Raw genomic sequence first — 14,302 nt, 5'->3', positions numbered from 1 at the left:
TTGGGTTGCACGATCCTGCTAGTGCTGATAGCTTGAATTGGATAAGTATTCAAAGAGAGTGGAGTCTGTGAGCTGCAAGAGTGGGGAGGAGAGCTAGACAGAGTAAAGGCAATGGCCCTGGCATCCTTTGATGAGGTGAGAACTCTGGACAATGAGCAAAAGTGGGGCGGGAGAATTGTCTGTATTCTGTCAATCATGTTTTAAATAAATGCTGATTGGCCAGGCAGGAGGTGTAGGTGGGAAAACCAGACAGGAAGTGGAAATGATGCAAGGAGAGCAGGAGAATTCTGGGGAGGAGGAAGTTGATTCCTCCCACTCCTGCCCAGAACACCGAAGCAGAAGGATGTGAGCTGCCCCACTGAAAAAGGTACTGAGCCACATGGCTAAAATAGATCAGAAAAATGGGTTAATCAAGATATGAGAGTTAGCCAGTAAGAAGCCTGACCTAATGGGCCAATCAGCATTATAACTTACTGAGTCCTCTGTGTGGTTGATTTTTCTCTGGGACTAAATAGCTGGGGGGCTGGGCGGGACAGAAAAAACCCCAACAAACAGGCCCCCTCATGTTACACAAAAGGGCTCATTCTTGTGCATCCCGAGGGCAGCCATTGTTGTTTAGCTATAGTCCTGCATAATCCATGCTGGGTATTATGGGATCACAGCTCTTTTTTTAAATTAAAATATGATTGCATAATTTTTCCTTTCCTCCCTTCAACCTACCTCCTCATACCTTCCTCCCTTCACATACCTCCTCAATCTCTCTCAAATTCATGGTCTTTTTCTTTGATATATTTTATGTATATTAAATTATATTTGGTTTAATCATATAAATTAATATACATTATATATTAAAGAAAATTTTAATAAATGAAAATAAAATATTTTTCTTTAATATATAATATACAATATTTTGTTTGTTTGTTAAATTTTGGATTTTAGAGACAGGGTTTCTCTGTAGCTTTGGAGCCTGTCCTGGAACTATCTTTGGTAGACCAAGCTAGCCTTGAACTCATAGAGATCTGCCTGCCTCTGCCTTCCAAGTGCTGGGATTAAAGACATGCACCACCACAACCCGGCAATATATAATTATTTTTAATATACTAAATTATTTAAATTGAACATATATGCTTAAACATATAAGCACAACCTGCTGCATGAATTTAGTGTTTGTATACAACTTCAAGGCCGACCACTTGGGACTGGATAACCAGTTAGGTTGCTCATTTCTAAGGAAGGCTATTTCTCTTCCTCTCCTGAGTTGCCTGAAGTTCTTTGCCTAGTGGTGGGGCCCCATGAAAGTTCCCCTTCCACGTTAGCACTTCTATTTGTGTGGTATTTGCTCAGGTCTTGTTTGGGCAGCCGTATTGTTGAGGCATCGTGGGTGAAGCTTCCCTGCCATTGCTAGGAGACGCAGTACCCTTTCCTAGTCCTCTGGCTCGTACAATATTTCCGCCACCTCTACTGTGATGTTCCCTGAGCTTACAACCATGTTTTCCCCCAAAGACTCAGACCGTTTAAACTTGCCTTAGGTCACTCAGCTCAGTTGAGTCCCCAGTGTGTGCACAGCTCCATGATAAGGCTCCTGCGAGAGTGTCTAGTCACTGGCTCTAGGGCTGTACCCTTGACAAAGGGAAGAGAGGAGAGAACAAAGGAAGGGTGAGAGGCTTACCCTTTCTGGGGCGTCTTACTTCTCCAGTGGTGCTCGCCCACCTGTTTGTATACATAGCTGTACTCATCCGTATCCCTCCTGGCAGGAGGAAAGATGCTCTAGAGGGACCAGCTGTGCACCTCCCTTTGGCTACCAGACAACGGAAACAAATGTCCTCAGGAATCTCGTGCTGGGAGAAGGAAATTACCGAAGAAGCCTGGTGCCAGCCAGAGGAAGAACTTGTCTCCTGGAAAAAGATTTCGTATCGTTCTGACAAGTACTCAGGCTGCCTTGCAGGACAGACTGGAGCCCAGACAATGATGGGCCGGACCACACCTTGACCAGTACTACCGAAGCCTAGGGATAGTTCTCCAAAGAAGAACGTGGGAGTGTCCCTGGACCTGTTCATTTGTCTCTCTTCCCAGTGTGGCCATACCGAATCCGTCTCCTTCCTCAGCCTTTCCCTATCATTTAGCTCTTTATTTGGCCATGATTGCTTGTTAGGATTTCCAGGGCCCAAGCTTTGACACTAACAGCTCCAATAACACCGTCACTGAATGCTTGCTATGTGTTGAGGTTATTTTTTTAAATCTCATTTGATCATTATGTTAACCTCCATTTCGTGGATGAAGAAACAGGTTGAAAGTCCACACAGCTGATTAGTGACAGAGCTGAGATTGGACCTTGAATTCCTCAGACTCCAGAACCATTTCTTTGTTACCTATGCTGCTTCTGAGGAGGACTTTCTAGAATAAACCTGGCTTTTCGGCACCACTCTGTGAGTACTGGCCAGTGTGATGGCTTCCTAAAATCATTAAAAAAAAAATAAGATTTACCTTTTCCATAAAAGTTTGTACTCCGATGAAACAGTCATTTGCTCAAGTCTACATGCAATGACATTTTTTCTATTTTTTTTTTTAAACTGGAAATCATCTAGGTTAGAAATTCAAACAAGCAAAACCGATAAGCATAGCAAATCTACTCCCTTCTGTCCAGGATACCCGGGGCAATGGTTGCTGCTGGGTTCCATATCTGTGCAGTGATACGATTTCCATACTTTCCTTTGCCTCTAGCTGTAGGACTTGGGAGTTTCATCTCACACACATGTTCTTTTTTGACTTGTTTAACCATTGCAAAGATACCACTGTGCGGGTACCTTTGACCTTATTTACAGAGTCTTTAATGAACAGGTGCTCTCGTTGCTTCCGGTCTTATGCCATCACAAACCATGCTTCAGTTAGCATCCTGGTCCCTATACTTTTATGGAGTAGCTTCAGTTGAGGTCAAGCTTATGGAGTGAAAATCCGACCAAAGTGCATTTGGGGGTCCATTTTGACCCCCAGATCCTAACCATGCTCAGTTGACTGCTGAGCACATGTTGGATGATTATGATTGACACGGGGAGATGAAGAATTGTGGTCCCAGCCCCAGCTCTGCAACTCTTGGGCTGGGTGACCTTGGCAAGTTATTTAAGCTTTCAAAACCAGAACTTAGTACCAGTTAAATGCAGCAGTAGTAACACTTCATTGAACTAGGTATATGCTAGGTAGTGATGTTTTAAGTTCAAGACTCAAATGGTGTGAAGACAAAGGAACTATTAAAGAGGAAGGCGATATACTCATAATAATTGATTGAGGCATGATTTTTCCCCCCAGGGAGCAAGGTATTACAGCTTATTTTCTGACCGTGTCTTCCCAAGGGAATACATGGATTAGTGAGAAGATACTTGGAGAGGTGGTAGGAGGGGCAGAAATGGGGCATAGAGAGGTGAGGTGAGAAAGTGTGTGTGGGGGGGGGGGGGGTAGTAGCATAGTGTGTGACCTCCACAGGGTGTGGCTGCACTGGTAACCTGGTGCCGTGATCCTGTCTGATGAGATTTCCTTATGATTTCATATCTATGAAAGGAAGGCTGGGAACAGAGCGTCATGTGATTCTGGAGATCTGTTACATTGTTTAGTCCAGATTAATAGAACGTGAGCAAGGGAGACACAGATTTATTTATTTATTTATTTTAGACAAGGAGTCAACTGATACTGAGAAAGGAAGCTGTGATGAGAATGAGAAATCAGCCTTCCATGTGAGGAAGCCAAAACAAAGGGGTGGAGCTAATTAGGAAACATGACCTTGGCTTTGAACAACCGAGCAGAGCTGCCAGGGAAATTCTTTCCCAGAAAGTTAAGTGCGATGTTTGAGCCGGGGCTGGATTGGCTTCCCAGTGCATGAAAGGATTCCTGCTGACTCAGTGCTCTGATTCTTCATGTATTGTATCATTTAATTCACCCACTGCTGCATGGAGTGGTGGGATTATTGCCCCTATTTTACCAGTGAGAAAGCAGAGGCAGCAAGAGGCAATGTGGTTTTCCCAGGGGTCTGTGCTCTCACCTACTGCATTTAGTAGAATGAGGCGGTGGGATTTCTTCCACAGAGAATGCAGTCAAGACAACAGAGATTTGGACCTCTCTCCTGGCTCTGCAACCACTCCACCAGATGGGAGAGCTTGGAGAATATATTTCTAGCTTCAAGCCCGTGTGTTGTCTGTAGAATGGAAGGGGAGTAGTAGCCAACTTATGGATGGGGTTAGAAGAGATCAACGCTACTCAACCCCGAGGCCAGAGGCTGGACCACGTCAGCACTCGAGAACTACATGAAGAACCAAAAAAACATACACAGACACACATTCTAAACTGGCGTCAAACTTGCAATGTTTAATATTAGGCCCTTTACGTTGTGATCATAAATATTTATAGAGTAATGGCTATCAAAGTGTCTCCTACCCAGACAGTAAATAAATACTGCAGAGCCATGTGCTATTAGTTCCATCAAAGCAAATACCACTTCTGCTGAATCTTTTCTACTGGTAGCCTACTGGACTCCATCTCACTTCATATTTATTTCTCAGTTGCCTGAGCTATGAAGTCCACGAGGAGACTCCAACTGCAGTCTATAAATGATTAACTAAATAGCGAGACATAAAGAAAACTGAAAAGAATCCCTCTAGCTCATAGACTCTATCCTTTGTGGTCCTGTTAGAAGAATTTGTTACATATTTTTTTTTTTAAAAAAAATCCCAGCACTCGGGAGGCAGAGGCAGGCGGGATCTCTGTGAGTCCGAGGCCAGCCTGGTCTACAAGAACTAGTTCCAGGATACCAAGGGCTGTGACACAGAGAAACCCTGTCTCAAAACAAAACACCCCCAGAAACAAAAAAGATTAAAAAAATACAAGTACACACACACACACACACACACATATATTAGCATTTCATCCTAAGTTGATGCTTTTAATGTGAGCCCCTGCTATGATCCAATGCATGCAAATCCAGCTACACAAGTTTAGTCCTGTGAAGGACAATGCTGTCGTGATTCTTCAATGAATAAAGGAACTGAGGCTTAGAAGGAAATATGACTTGGACATATCAGCTGATCATGATCTCCAAACCTGGCAACAGAAACATAGAAATATTACAGAGGCCCTGTATTCAACTAGCTGGACTAAATAGTCAAGAAGATCCTATAATCAATTATTTAAAAGTATTCTAGGAGTTGGTGGAAATAATTCAGAAGGTAGAATGGAGTTTGAGTCTCCAGCACCCATGTAAACTCTGTGTGAATAGTACAGTCTGTCTGTAATTCTTATACCTGGAGGTGGAGAGAGAATCCTTGGAACAGGTGAGACTAGCCCACTTGGCAGGCTCTGCATTCAAGTGAGAGACTCTGACTCAGTATATGAAGTGGAGAGGGATAAAGGAAAACACAGATACTAAATGCTAGCTTCTACAGGCACTGATACACATATGTACATGCACCTGATCACATATATGCAAACACATGTGGCCATGCAACACACATATACACGTACAAAAAAGGAGTTACCTGATGCATAGTATGGCTGAGGGGATTGTATTATATATGACAGTTGTGGTCTAAGCTACCTTGGAGGTTTGTAGCTCAGGCTGGCTTCAAATTCACTTATAGCAACCTTCTTCCATAAGTCTCCTGAGTGCTGGGATTCCAGGTGTAAGCCTCTATGGCTTTGTTAGGATTTTTATTGTATGACATAATGGTCCATAGGAAGTAGTTTCTTGGCGTAGTTCAAATGATATGCTGTGGGGGGTTGAGTGAGAATACACCCCGCCCCCAGAGGCTCATATGTTTGAATGTTTGGCTCCCAGTGAGAGGAACTGTTTGAGAAGGATTAGGAGGTGTGGCCTTGTTGGAGGAGGTGTCACTGGGGATGGGCTTTGAGGTTTCAAAAACCCATGTCAGATCCTCTTTCTTTCTGTCTGTCTATCTGTCTGTCTTCCTTCCTTCTCTCTCTCTCTCTCTCTCTCTCTCTCTCTCTCTCTCTCTCTCTCTCAACCTGCTGCCTATGGATCAGGATACAAAGCTCTCATTTAGTGCTCTAGTACCTCACCTGTCTTCTTCCGACCATGATCATGAACTAACCCTATGAAACTGTAAGCAATCCCCCAGTTGAAGGTTTTTATTTTTTTAAGAGTTGCCTTGGTCACTGTGTCTCTTCACAGCAATAGCACAGAGGCTAAGACATGTGTTTTCTCCAGTGTGTGCTCTAGCAAAGTTTGAAAAGGTATGATAGTGTGATTCTTTTGAAAGCCTAAAACAACAAGAGCAACCAGATCCACTGGCTCCATGCAGCCTGTCATGACAGCCTGTCGTGGGAGCTCCCGTCCCTGTGAAGCTGGCCCAGCAACCTGTCTTCACTCAAGGCCACTCAGCCAGACTCCTCCAGGGAGCCCCTTTCCTTGCCATGGGCTATGTGGCAGGCAGCGATGGTCTACTGCTTGAGAACAGTAAACAAGGTGGACAAAAAACGGTAGCACCCCAGTGGTCGACAGAGAGCACCTGGAGGAAGGAGCCAGCAGCAGCTAAGAAGCAAGGACCACGATGGTTAGAGAGGCAGGCTTGGATGCAAACTGTGATTCAGGCCTGCTGCCAACAGCAGGCAGACAGGGTCTGGAGGCCCCTCTAGGTCTCCCTGGTGGCATTTTCCCTGTGTCTTGTCCCACCGAAGACCACCAGCTGGAGCCCCAGATTCATCCCTTCCATAGTCTGCTTTCTGTGGCTGTGCTAAACACCAGGATCCAAAGCAAGTTTTGGAGGAGAAAAGAGTTTATTTGGCTTACACTGCCACCTCGTAGTCTATCACTGAGGAAAGTCAGGCCAGGATCTCATACACGGACCTTGAGGTGAAAACTGAGGCAGAGACCATGGATGAATGGTGCTTTACTGACTGGCTCCCTCTGGCTTTCTCAGCTCCTTTTATTTATTACTAAGAAAACGCCACACAGGACCTACATGGATCCAATTTACATGCGAGGTAGTAAAAGACAAGATCTGAGTAAATTGGGAGCAAGGGAACCATGGGAGAGGGCTGAAGGGGAGGAGAGAGGCAGGAAGGGGAGTAGAGAAAAATGTGTAGCTCAATAAAATCAATTTTTTTAAAAAAGAAAATGCCTCACCAACATGGACATAGGCAACTCTGCTCTGTGCAATTCTTCAGGTGAGGATTCCTTTCCGCAGGTGACTTTAGGTTTGTGTAAAGTTGACAGTTGACATTGACTATAGCCATTGCCTACGTTGCTCTGAAATGGGCCTCAGCTATCCATACATACAAGCACGCTTTTCCAGAGTCTTCCCCATATGATTTTGTTCTTTCTGAGGATGTCTCTTCGCTCTTGGCCCCTTCTTCTGAAGAATGACTCCCTGGAGTCCCCCTTTGTTCTCCTCCATGTTCATGGCACATGGCATGAGTCTAATACCAGATATCGTCTTTGCTTCCCTGTGTATTGTCTGCCTCTGCTGTCAGTCTGGACAAGCCCTTGACCCTCACAGTTGATCTAGGTACCCAGAAAAAGTTGGGGAAACACAATAAGTGTTCAATGAATGTTTGAGAAATAAAAAAGGAAGAACAAGAACGTTCAACCAAACTCTAGGCTACATGATTGGAACAGAATTTGGGCCCTGGCGGTGATAACATCACTAGCTACCAGACCACCAGGGCTCTCCGTTAGCCACATATTTGGATAAAAAAACTTCAATACCATGGAAGGGACAGTTATTAAGACTCTTTGGAAAGAGGCTACTCAAATTTTAGAACACCCTTAGAGAAAAATTCTAGGAGAAAAAGAAAATTCAGATGGTATTCAATATTTCCTGGGAATGTCCTAATGAGATTACTTAGCTGATACCTCCAAGTTGTGGGAATACCTTCTTCCCCTTTGTCTCCCATCCAAGTGTTAACAAGGCCTGACCCTGTTTAGCTTCCAAGATCAGACAAAAATCTGCCATGTTCGTGGTGGTATGGACAGAGACTACTGTCCTCTTCTTGGCGTCTCTTCCTGGCAGCATGTCCAGCAATATTCTTGTGATAACGGTATGGAGCAAGTATTGGAGGAGGGAGGTGTTCAGTGACTTTGAGAATCCATCCCTTCATAGAGTTGAGAGGTTGCTATGGTAACATTGACCTCTTGACTACTTTGCTACTCTTTTTTGTGGAGACTGAGCATAGAATCTGGGTATTTATTAGCAGTTCTAAGAAAGATGGAGTGAATAAGAGGGTATAGAATCCAGAACAAAGATGTAATAAATTTCACATATTTGAGATATCCCCTATGCTCAACAACCTTAGTCTAAGAGTTTGAGTAGCTAAATTCTTTTTATTGTTTTTATTTTATTTATTGAATTTTTTGAGACAGGGTTTCTCAGTGTAGTTTTGGTGTTTATCCTGCAACTAGCTCTTGTAGACCAGGCTGGCCTCAAACTCACAGAGATCTGCCTGTCTCTGCCTCCTGAGTGCTGGGATTAAAGGCATGCGTTACCACCACCTGGCGAGTATCTGAATTCTAATCCTAATTCTAGATTTAGAGAACATTGGTAATTGCTGTGACTCGCTGGGGTGGGGGCTGGGCCTGAAAGGACCAGACATCAGTTCAGCACTGATTTGATGACTGAGAAGCTGACTTTGGCTTCAGGGCTGTTATGGTGGCTATCTGATTAGTTTAGGCACAGAGTAAGTCTGTTTTTAAAAGTACAGAACATTCATTCAAATGGTGGAGGAATTATAGTAAATTATATTGACTAGGAAGAATGAAAATATTCACTTATTATATTTTGATATAGGTGGAGTCCACCTAGATTTCATTCATCCATCCATTCATTCATCACTCACATTCAAACATGAAATTGTATCCCATGAGAACATGTAGTAATTAGCTACCATGTGCCACACAAGAGTTTCATACTCAATATACAGGCATTCCTTACTGTGAACAGTGGTGTAGGACCATCAAAACAACCATGAACAGTATAGTGGCCACCAGAGTGGGGAAAATAGTTGTTCTGTGATCTTCAGAAAATCCCATTGTCAGCAATGAATGCAGGGGGAATGAAGATAGAGCAAAGCAGATCTAGTTAATGCATGGCATTTAGAATATTAGAAATACTGGACATTAATATAAAACACTAATGAAAAGAAGTTTAAGCATTCATGTAACTTAAGAGATTTTTTTTGCCTATTGGCAATTATCTATTGTTGTGGGTTAATCTTTTTGTATACTGTGAAGATATGTCTCTTCCCAAGACTTCTGATTGGTTTAATAAAGAGATGAATGGCTAATAGCTAGGCAGGAGAGAATAGGTGGGACTTCTAGGGAGAAGAACTCAGGAAGAATCTGAGGTGCTTGGATTAAGTTGTTAGTCAGCCATATATAGAGCTGGACGTACAGAATTGAGGAGAGGTAAAGAGCCATGTGGCAGAATGTAGACCAATAGGAATGTGCTAATTTAAGTTATTAGAGCTAGTTGTGAACAATCTTAAGCTAAGGCCAAGCATTCATAATTAATAGTAAGTCTTCATGTAATTGTTTGGGAGCTGGCACTCTAAAGAAAGTCCTGTTGCAATCCATTGTAAGCTGAGATTGGCTCCTAATGTTTTCTCTTTGCTTTTTCTATGTCAGTTTTAAATTTTTTAAAGTCAACTTTATACAAGCTAGGGTCTTCTTAGAAGAAAGAATTTTAATAGAAAAGAATGTCTCAATTAAAATGGCCTACAGGCAAATCTGGGAGCATTCTCTTGATTAATGGCTGATGTGGAAGGGCACAGCCCACTGTGGGCAGCACCACCCCTGGCAGGTGGTCCTAGACTGTTTAAGAAGGCAATCTGAGCAAGCCACAAGGAGCAGGCCAGTAAGCAGCACCCCTCTGTGACCTCTGCTTTAGTTCCTGTTCTGGGTTCTTGACCTAAGTCCCTGCATGAAAGGCTACAACTGTGCTCTGAAATAGACCTTCTCTTCTACGAGTTGTTTTTGTTCAGTTGTTTATCACAGCCACAGAAACAAAGACATCCCTCCCTCTAAGGCTTTGTGACCCCTCTTGTCCTACTCACTTGGCACATTTGTGCTCCCGTATTTGCCTTCACTGAGTTCTTCTGAGTGCATAGCCATAGTATATCCAGTGGCGAATGAAGTCCACATTTTGTGGTTAACTATTTCTTCTCTAATGCCACTTAAGTTTGATTTGAATCTTTTTTCCAGGCTTGTCACCTTTCCTTCCTTTGCTGGCTTTTTGTCTTTTGTAGCTATTTTCTTTCCATTCGTTGTAACAGATCACGTGGGTTTATTTCTGAGTGATGGGCGTTATAACTCCTGTGCTGTGTCCTCTATAGGAAAGGTCATCAACAGACACTAGAAGAGGGGCTGCCATTTGTAACTAACTGACCATGATGTGACTCTGGTTTCTGTGAGATCATTTGTGGACCACAGTTTATACAATTGCTCACGGGTCATATACTGTGATAATTGAAATTTCAATTGTCTTGCTGGAGGGCTGGTCTTATTTAACCAAACAATGACAATCCAAAAGTCACACAATGCCAGAACCATGAAGTGACTGACGTCACATGATAAGGACCTCTTGAGACTGCTATAGGAATGCTTATCAGCTAGAAGCTTACTTGGCAGGGTCAGGGTTTCTTGGAGAAGGTGACAAGCAAGTTGAGATGGAAGGGTTTAATCCTTGAGGAGGGACGTAGGGAAATTTTTTTTCTTTTCAGGCAGAGAGAAAAATATGCAAAGCTCCAAATGCAAGAGAGCTCACAAGACTGGGGGTGGGAGCTACGGCTGTTTTATGCTGGCTGTGGGAGCGGATCCCGTTTTCCGTCATCGTGGCCTTGTCTAGCCACACAGGCTGTTTGTTGCTCTTGGTTACCAGGCTTGCTGACTGCTTTGGTTGGGAACCTCAAATGATCTGTTTTGGTATGCTCACTTGAAGAAGTCACTGAGAACAGTCAACTGCCTCCCCTCGATCAAGAGACCCATCTTTGGGATCTGGAAAACAGCACTAGGAAAATGAAATCTAGCAAAATGAATTTCGATATTGGTTTGTATTATATCAGACATAGACAAGACTAATTATTCAGATACAAATATTGTGAGCACAAAATGGCAGAAAAGAGATAGAAAATCTCTTTTAGTGTTCCTTCAAATGTGTATGTGTATGTGTGCATGCATGCACACACATGAGCATGTGCACGTGTGTGCCTTCAAGTGTGCATGTGCATGCATGCCGGCTTGTTTGTGTAGATTTACATGAGTGTGCCTGTCCATGCACTAATATGCATATAGAGGCCAGAGGACAACTTGGTAATTTTCCACCTTTTTTGAGACAGTGTCTCTCACTGACCTGGAATTTGCCAAGTAGGATAGCTGGCTGGCCAGTGGGCTAGTGGCAGTTCTTTTTTTTTTAAAATGTATTTATTATGTATATAGGGTTCTGGGCACCAGATCTCATTATAGATGGGTGTGAGCCATCATGTGGTGTCTGGGAATTGAACTCAGGACCTCCGGAACAACAGTCAGTTCTCTTAACCTCTGAGCCATCTCTCCAGTCCCAATGGCAGTTCTTCTTTGCTGGAATTGCCTGTGTGTCACCCCACTAGGCTTTGTTCTTGGGGGTTGAACTCAGGTCTTTATGCTTAGATGGCAATCACTTGCCTGACTGAACTATTTTCCCATACCCTGATCTAAATATTTAAATGATGAATTGCTATATGTAATCAAGTTAATTATAAAATATAGTCCTTTATTTAGTTAAGATTGGAATGATTACTATAAAGCACTCAACCAAATTTAAGCTGAGGATAATCTCGGTTAGCTTTCATGCCTATACAGGGCCACTCCTAATGATTTCCATTTCACTGATTGGAAAACTGAGGCCAAGTCCCTACAGATCCATAGGACTCACAGTCAAACTTACTAGTAGCCCTTTATCCCCTATGTCACTAGGAGAGTTAGTCTTTTTTCTTGTTTTGCACCTCCAGTTTCTTTTATGAAATTTGAGACGTAACAAAAGTCAACCCCATGACACATGAATCTAATAAACCAATTGTTCTAAAATATTCTTCTTTTTAAACATCTTTATATTATCTGAAACAATTTATAAATTTAAATGTATTTTGCCTATGTTCTTAACTGCCACAAGTTTGCTCAGATCTTCTCCTCCTCCCTACCCATCCAACCTTAAGGTCTTTATCAACAAGCCGGCCAAAAATCTAATACAACAACAAAATGCCCCAAACAGAGACTGCATCATCCAAAATGAAAAAGAAAACAAAAACAAAAACACAACAGTGGATGGAGTTCATTATTTGTCGGTTAACTGCTCCTGAATATGAGATCTGCCCTGGAGTGGTTGATATACCCAGTCATTCCATTGGAGAAAACAGATTTTCCCAAGGAAACAGACTTTCCCTAGGAAACTTACTCTTAACCAGACATTAAATATGGATGTAAAATCCAAGACGTGACTATAATGCTGCCTCGTGGATGACCCGAGAGAGGCACTTGCTGAAGACACAACAGGAGGAGTTCATCATTTCAGAAACTCTGGAAGTTCTCAAGAACAGCCGTTTCAAGAAAAGTTTGGAGAAACCGAGTAGAATTTCAGACATGAACAATCAAATCAAGATTCCATTAGGAAAACAAAACAATGAGATTATCTCAATTATTGAATTAACAATAAGATTTCACCATCTACATCCCAGCTATGAGTAAGACATTTATTTGAATTAGATAAGAAGATATAATGTCATTTGGAGGAGGCCCAGTAAATTTAATAACAGAGATAAATGAAACTGACAATGATCTCACACTTTATAAATCTAAACACTGGACCAAGGTTAGACACAGGGGCCCCAGTACGTGATAAATGAGTTTGAATCAGCTTTCTACACGAGTGGAGGGAGGGCAGAATTTATTGTTTTTTTTCTCTCTCTCTCTCTTTTTCTAACATCAAAACTAAGAATGAACTAATCTAATTCCATTTAAACCAAAGTGCAGAAGCAAGAAATAACCTTGACCCTTTTCTGCTCACATAGCAGCTACGCTGGTAATTTAATCACTAACTGAGTTGTGTAACTCACCTATGACAGATGGTAGAGTACTTTGAGTGTGGCAATCTGCCTGAGTAATTCCTTCATAGGAGTGGGATGGGGGGGAGGCTTCCTTCACTGGCCCACATTCAATCTGTCCCCATGCCTGACTGCTGAAATCGCTTTTGCTGTAGGGCAGAACCTGGGGCTAGCTTTGGATTTGACAGAAACATCTCGGGATTCTCTGCTGCCCTCCACTCCAGGTCAACTCTGCTTTGCCCTTTCCAGGGTGCAGCAGTGCACCCCCACATTTTGCCCTCAGGCAGGTCAATGTATTAGCGGAGGGTGAAAGATCCTACATGGTGGTTTGCTTCTTACCCCCTGTGCAGCCCTACTGTGTGCCCTCCCCTTCTCCTACCCAGGCACCAATGTGCAGTTGTACACATGGGCATGTTGAATGACTATCAGTATGCCGTAAGTTCCTGATGAAACTTCATGTTCTCTTGAAAGACTCCCAAGTTACCTGAAATTAGGTTCCTGTCCTACATTTCCATAGCACCCTATGCTTCCCGGAAGGAAACATGCTTCTTCCACCTTCTCTATTGACTGAGGGACAGGGTAGGGAGGGGTCACAGTCCTCCATGACCACTGCTGTATCCCACCACTCTATACAATACCTACATGTTGCTTGCCCTTACTGTTACATGTTACAAGTAGTTCCATGCTTCATTTTCTCTTTAAAGAAAGGTAGTGTGAGTTATCTAAGATATACACAAACATATAAAGAAAAAAAATCCACAAATTCTCATGCAGTAGCTATAGGATAAGAAGTGAAAGCACCTATACTAAGTAAGACCCTTATTATCATTCTGTCATTACATCCTTCTCTCTAAACGCAGCTAGAACAGCAGCCTTCCCCCCACCATGGCTTCAGTTACTTGTGCTTAACTTCAGACCCCACCTACTAAAAATTATTTTGGTTCAGAACAGAGCCACTGTATGTTTTATTATAGCATATTGTCATCATTTCTCATTTTGTTATTAATATTAATAATCTACTATTATGTCTGATTTATGAATTGAGCTTCACATAGGTGTCTTGCTTAGGAAAAAACAGTAAATACCGAGTTCAATAAATCTTTAGCTTTAGGCATTCACTGAGGGGCCTATAACATATTCTCTATGGATAAGGGGGAACTATTATAGTCTGAATTCAGTCAGTATTATTTTCCTACATTTAAAATATATTTTTGCTACTAGAGCTTAGAAC

The 14,302-nt window shown here is 42.6% G+C and overlaps 1 long non-coding RNA gene across 1 annotated transcript in view; it reads left to right on the top strand.

The window, feature by feature from the left end:
• The first annotated feature begins 320 nt into the window (after positions 1-320).
• Positions 321-14,302, top strand: part of LOC125390577 (uncharacterized) — a 69,455-nt gene continuing 55,473 nt past the window's right edge. The window contains exon 1 of the long non-coding RNA XR_015005393.2: positions 321-367. This is a non-coding gene — a long non-coding RNA (uncharacterized LOC125390577). The remainder of the gene's footprint in view (positions 368-14,302) is intronic.

The sequence above is a fragment of the Myodes glareolus genome, chromosome 13 (genome assembly GCF_982192425.1).
Source record: "Myodes glareolus chromosome 13, mMyoGla1.1, whole genome shotgun sequence".
Lineage (NCBI taxonomy): Eukaryota > Metazoa > Chordata > Mammalia > Rodentia > Cricetidae > Myodes > Myodes glareolus.
Note: the sequence above shows the minus strand (reverse complement) of the source record. Positions and strands in the feature narration are given on the sequence as shown.